Here is a 7239-nt window from a genome sequence, read left to right on the forward strand (position 1 = left end):
CTCACCTTCTTGAGGAACCACCAGCTCCTCAGTTTGCTAGGAGTCACATATTGTGGTCCTGAACCCCCACCTGGGGAGAAGGTTATCTTACATTTAAAATAGAATGAGTGGAAAATAGCAAGAATATATTCACAGTATACTGGGATACTCTACTGTGAAACAGCAAGAGAAATCTAGGTAGGACAAACACTGTCTTTGGGTTTCTGCCAGGATATAAATATATTCCAGCTAAGAGCTTTTGTAGCAGAGTACCAGGCAGCATGCTGGGGTATGATGAGGACTGTACTCTAGCAATGTGACTCCACTTCAGAGGGTGTAATTAGGAATAAACTCACTGATGCTGCTTAATACACGAAATTCTGTTCACATTCCTCTTTTACTACCAGTTTTGTGTTATTTTTGCCTAAACAAATAGTTCCAACAGAAGCTTATCTTTGAAAGTTGTGGTTTACAGATTACTATGGAAAGTAATGGTAGCTTTTCCTCTGCTTCCAAATGTTTATAAAGTTATTCTTCCAGGTTATTAGACACTAGCTAATACCACATTTCAGCCTTTCCTTCATGGCTCCTCTCCTCTACCCAACCACCTATTTGCATGAAACTGTCAGGAATGCAGTATCTGAGACTGCTGCCCTCTGATAAGTCTGCTTATATAAGGCAAAAAAATGGCAAGGTTTTAAAGAGAACACACAAACACAACACTTATGGCTGATTGCAGCACCATTTCCTAAGGAAACCAACTTAAAAAAAAAAATTATATTCAAACAAAAAAGTCATGCACTGAACTGGACTCCCTGCCTCTCAGCTCATCATCACATCTGATAAAACAGACAAGGTTTTACTCTCAAGGCTCATTATTTATGATGCAGTATTCCATACAAAGGTTCTTAATAGCAGCCACAGCACTTCTTTATTCACAGTGTAAATGTGCTGTGTAAATTCTTGTAAAACTTCATGAGCTCCATTGCCTCAAAGCACTTACAACTTTGGTATGATCAATAAATCATGCATGTGCACACTGTCTCACATCCCCCCCTGCACTTCCAGGGCAATACTCCAGGTCAGTGTGTGTCACATCTAAGGCAAGGAGCTCCTCTACACTGGCTGAGCAGTGTTGTATGGGGTTTTTTGTTAGCTAGCTCAAAAAGACACAAGTGCCCTTGTAACAGAGCAGTATCAGAGATTTCATTAATTTTACCCTGTTTCACCCACACATGGTCCACCAGCTTTTGCCTTCATGACACACATTCCTTGCCTTGCTCATCGATGCTGCTGAGCACCCACACCCTACTCAATGATGGCTTTATTTCACAGCCTGACCTCTTGGAGACTCCTTTACGGTGTAAACCAAGTGAGCCTGGTTTCTATGCAATCTCCTGGAGAGCCTCCACTAGGTGGCACCGACTATCTGACATTCCTCTGCACGCTACACATGCCTTGCTGCAGGTCTTCTCTCCCCTTTTTGCAGCATTTCCAACCACTGAGCTCATCGGTTTTAATAACTGCAAAAACAAACAGCTTTTCCTCCCCTTACAGTGCTGCACAGATCCAAGCCAAAGTGCAAGCAATGCTTTTTCACAGACGAATTTCCAATGTAATTTCTACAGCAAGTTCAAAAATTTTATTTGCATAACCATAAATTGCTTCTTTAAGAACTATCTCCACATAAAAAGTCCTTAAGTGGTTCCTTACTTTGTCACAGTAAAGCACTTCCAAGACTAACAATTAGGACAGTCATGCTTTGTGAAAGAGGCCTGCACACATTTCCCTGGTGTGTAAGAGCAGCATAAATGCTAGAAGCAAATAACCAAAATTAAACTACAATCCAGGGATAACCCTTGAACTGGAAAAATAGTTTCTATTTCAGAGTCTGCAGGCCATGATAATATCCCTAACAGAAAACTCCATGAAAATTAATGTGGAAAAGGCTGTTACCTGTGTTCATTTATCTACATTTCTTCAGTTTTTATACATAAATTCCTGAGTGCTTATATTCTCTCCTCTAACTCTACAAAAGTAAACAGTTCATTTCAAACTCTGCTTAAAAGTCTCCATTTCAGATCGTTGCAAAAATCACAAAGATATCTGAGCTATAAACTACCTTATCTTGCAGTGCCATGATAATGGAAACAACTATAAAGATGAGATTTCTCTTTTCTGGAAGGCCAGACAGTTTTACAGCTGTAGGGTATCAGACCCTGGCTTTTATTCAGGTGCTGGAAAACCAAAAGACTATGAAAAAGCAGACAAGTCCAAAAAGACTGGAAAAAGCAGGGGATGGAATGATTCAAAACTGACTGACCTTTTTACTCCTCCATCTGCCATGGGTTCGAGTCTGGACAGCCCAATGGGAAATGCACCAGGAAAATGAAATCACTGGGGATTACTCTGTGTATCAGAAAAACACAATGTCTGTAGTCAGCATTCCCAAGCTCAACATTTTTCTCTAACTCATAAAATACAGAACGCAACTGCTGTCTGTTGAAACAGTAAAATGGGGAAGCCCACACCCCTTGCAGGATTTTTCAGCTAGGACAGAGGATTCCCCAACACTCTACAATGTGGAAAAACCACCAGGTTCCTGTGGCCAAACTTTTCTCCTCATATTTGCAGGGTGCTCCCCCAAGAGTTAGATTTTCTCTCCTGTTCCCACCTCACTGCAGGCACAGCCCCATGGGTTCCATGCTCATCCTGGAAAACCCATGCTCCTGTGTGGGGCAGCCTGAGTGTTACTGTTTGCATTTCACTTAGTGGTTCAGATTGATCTGTAGGATAAACAAAACACACAGAACCCAAATACATACAGATCCCCTGTCTTGGAGCACTTGTGTTAGATGCTAATAGCATGATCTTAGAGAAGTGCCTAAAGGCTCACATATCCAGCCCCTTAATCATGAGAATATTGACAAGTGGTCTGTGTGGTGGGTGGGGAATTGGCTGACAGATCAGACTGTACCCAGAGGGTGACAGTAAATAGCTCCTCCTCAAACTGGCAACCAGTCACAAGGGCCCCTAGGGATTGATATTGCGCCCAATGCTGTTTAACATCTTCATAAGTGACCTAGATGTTGGGATCAAGAACACCCCGATGAAGTTTGCTAACAACACCAAGATAAGTGGAGAGGCTGACACTCCAGAAAGGAGGCCAACCCTTCAGGATGACCTGGCTGGAGGAGTGGGATAGACGGAGCATTATGAAACTCAATGGAGAGAAGTGTAAGGTCTGTCACCTGGGAACACGGAACCCAGAAATGTAGTTCAGACTGGGATCCACCTGGCTGGAGAGAAGCCCTGTGGAAAGGGACTTGAGAGTCTTGGTGGATAACAGGCTCAACATGAGTGAACAGTCTGCTGTGGCAGCAAAGAAAGCCAACAGGATGCTGGGCTGCATCAACAAGGACAACTAGCAGAGATAAAGAAGTCATCATCCTGCTCTACTTGGTGCTTGTCAGACCACCTCTCAAGTACTGTGCTTATTTTTGGTGCCTGTTCCACAAAAAGGATGTTAATATTATATTTCTTTTTTGTAAAACACCAGCTGGTGGGAACACAGGGTGTTTCTTACAAGGTGGATCATCTGACCATTGTTTAAAGTAAATTATTGATTTTAAGTGGTATTTAAATGATTTGGCATCCTAATATGTAAGTAAGTGTTTACTATCAGTTTTTATGGCAGCATGTAATGCCATGAGGAGTATTTTTCTGGAGATTGCAGCAAAAGGCTGATCACATTCCAGTGCTTCTTAGAATTGTTTCCTTGACAGGCATCTAACAGATCCAACACAGGACACACTGGAGTACTGCCCCTTGAAGTTCATCCGTGGTGACTGTCTGGCAGTGACATAAGTATGGCAATTCCAAGTGCATCCTAGATGTGAATTCGCCAATCTGCAGCACACACAGCTCCATTACTTCCTAGTTCTATTAAAACAACTGTACTTTTTAATGCATCCGCTTACTGGCCTTAATTATTTACAAAGGATAATGTTCTGGAGCCAGTAAAATGCCAAGACTTTTTAAGTCAGGAAGCACCAGAAAGAAGATATTCAAAGTCAGAGTGCAGCCTCCTTATCTCCACTACTAACCACATTTTCTCCCCTCAGCCCAGAATGCCATTTCAATTACTCTAGGCAGAATTTCCAGTGTTTTATCCCCATTTCTACCATGAATGCTGAGAGACTTAGGAAAATGTATCTCTATTCATGAGGTAGAAGTCAGTCATCATCTACTGTTCTACAGCCAGAACTGAGGCACCAGAAGACAAATGTTGAAGCTGTGTTGAGTGTCCAGTTTGGGAGTCCTTATGTTGGATTGTTTTTGGAATATGGAGTTGCATGGAACTGTGTTAGAACACAGCCCTCCTTGTCCTCACCTCAGATGAGGACACCAGCAAACACAGTCCAACTGATTACTTAAGCTGGACATTCAGACACAGGCAGCTGATAGGTCAGCTATAAAAAGCCTGGCTTGCCCTAATGTCACAAACTATGACCTCAGGCAAGAATAAATTCAATTTTCCCAGGAACGCTCACCTCTTCAAGTCCAACCTTTGTATTCCTTTAATTTCTGACCACTAATAAATGACCGTGAGTGTTAAAACAATCTCTGTATGCTTCAGTCACTGGACAAAAAGGTCATTCTTGCCTAAACATCTGCAGGTGGAATGGATTTTGCAGCTGGAGAGGTGATAACATATGCCTTGCCAGTACATTCCTTGTGTGGGACAACCTTCACTGCTCATTTCCATCACTTTGGATCCCTGATCCATTGATTGGTGGGATTTAAAAGAAAATAACAAAAGACCTTCTGCCTGACCTATTTAACTGCTGTGTTCATTGGATCATTCTGGAAAAACTCAAAGCTGTTCAGTGATCATTTTTATTAGAAACTGGTGTCTCTAGCTACAAAATAACCATAGAATCAAGGATAGTAAAATGGACATGTAAAATATGAAAAAAAATGTGAGAGGGTTACATTCAGAGGAGGAAAACAAATAAGGGAAGTGAAAAAGAGGCAGTTCTGTGATGTCTAAACTTACTGAGGACTGGCTTTCTACATCTTGTGACTGAGGGGCAGAACCTGTGTCTCAAAGAAATTGGATATTTCTAACATCTCTCCCCCGAGCAGGTTCTCTGTTATCCAGTAGAGCCTGAGCACGTGCAGCCCTTCATTCTGCTAGGGGACTCCCAGGGTGATACCTTGTATACTGCTCCTCTAATTTCTCAAAATTTCTAGCAACTTCATTTTGCTCAAAATTTCTACAGCCTGGTTAAATGTATCTGAAATGGGCCAGTGCTTTGGCCAGCTGCTTGTCCTTACAAGGCATGAACTGACAGATAGTTTGATTGCACAAGCCTCATTTGCTTAGGAAATGAAGCTGAAGATAAATAGGTGTGTAAAAATGCCTGCCCATGAGTTCCCTGCTGCAGCCTCCAAACATGCTTCCCATGGCACCACGTGGCTCAGAATGCACTTATCCCCCATCTTTCCTGATTGTATCAGTAGCTTGTTCAGTGATTTGTCAGAGTAGCATTCTCCTCCTAACAACTAATTAAATGGTTTTTAATACATTACAGTCGCTTTTAGGTCCAAACCTTTCTATTTTGGGACTTTCAATTTAAATTTGCCTAACAGCTTCACATAATAGTCCCCTGCTCCAGATAAATTCCTCATTTTAACTCTAATTGGTTTGCTCATGAAGAATCACAATTTACATGACCTGAAGAGGAGATATATCACTAGCTATTACTGAATATAAGTCACATTTAATTAAGCAACAGGAGATACTGATTTGCTTTTTTCTCAGCATTTGTTAATGATATTGCCAATTTCTACAAGCAGAGAAAGTATATTTACATCATCAATGAAATGTATTTGGAATAGGTATTAAATAACCATGTCAGTTCAGTGGCCTCTTAAATTCATGTCTGTTCATCATAGTGACAAGCCAAAGGATCTGCCATATCCAGGTGAAGTTGCTAGTGAGCCAGATGTTCTCCAGTGCAAAGTGATCAAAATCAAATGTGTTTTATGAAAGGTAATGTAAGCAACAAGTGGAAACACAGGAAGTAAAATAATTTGAATAGCTGCAATACTGGAGCATAAATAACCTTCAGTGATTTCAAAGTCCCAGTCTAGAAATAAAGAATTGTCTCATTCTGCTCAGCTGAGGTGAGCCTGAGGAGCCTGGTAAAGCCAGAATGCACAGGACATCTCTGAAGGTCTGGGAGAGGAAGGGGAGCTGGAGTTTGGGGGATACTCAGAAACCTACTGGGACTATTGTGTGAAAGATACTGATGGTTTTGAACAAAAGTTTTAAAATGGACCTTTAGGAGGCTTCTTCAAGGCAACCAAAACCAATGACATTTATTTTAAAGTATCACTATTTCAAAAAAGAAATTACAATTTTTTCCTAGGTGTCTAACTCAGAGTTTTCAACACTTCAGTCAACTGACACCAACGTACTCGGTTAAATTAAAAGACAACAAATATAGATTTAAAATACATTTAGATAGAAGTCATACCAGCTGGTGGTACTGCCTGCTGCTCATTACTGGGATATGGAGAATATTTGATTACCAAATGATTAAGCTTCTTTGATGTAGCTTTTCTTTCAAGGCCAAAATAATGCCTGTGAAAAACACAGATCAACGAGTTACGCATATTTAGGAAACTAACTTTAGAGCTTGTCTTTGATTGCTTTGCTTATTGTTACTTCTAGTTTAGCTTGAGTCTTGGTTGGTTGGGTGACTACTTTTTCCTGTGATGAAATGTAGGAGTGGAGAGCACAGTTGCTCTGAACCCCATGCCCTGAGCCCTGCCTCACCTCCTCTTCGCTCAGCAGCGATATTTGGGGGCACAGCCCCGCCAGACACGCTCTGTGCCCCCGTTAAGATCCACCAGCCCGGCTCTTGGGGAAGGGAAGGGCAAAGAGCAGCCCAGGCCTGAGGCTCAGCAGCTCCTCGGCCGCACCGGGGCCAAAGAGCAACCTGCGGGGGAAGGAGAAAAGGAGAGGAGTGATCGAGGGTGTAAATAAATCAGGTGGTTGGTTGTAAAAACCGGCTCTCTGGGGCTTTGCCTTCGCAGTACGAGACACCTCACCCTGCGGAGTGGGGTGTTCGGGGGGTGCTCAGGGGGTGTTCAGGGGGCTTTCAGGGGGTGTTCAGGGGGCTGTTCAAGGGGCTGTTCAAGGGGTGTCCAGGGGGTGTTCAGGGGAGTGTTCGGGGGGTGCTCAGGGGC

Source organism: Chaetura pelagica, unplaced genomic scaffold, assembly GCF_000747805.2.
Source record: "Chaetura pelagica isolate M959 unplaced genomic scaffold, ChaPel_1.0 scaffold341, whole genome shotgun sequence".
NCBI classification, from domain to species: Eukaryota; Metazoa; Chordata; class Aves; order Apodiformes; family Apodidae; genus Chaetura; species Chaetura pelagica.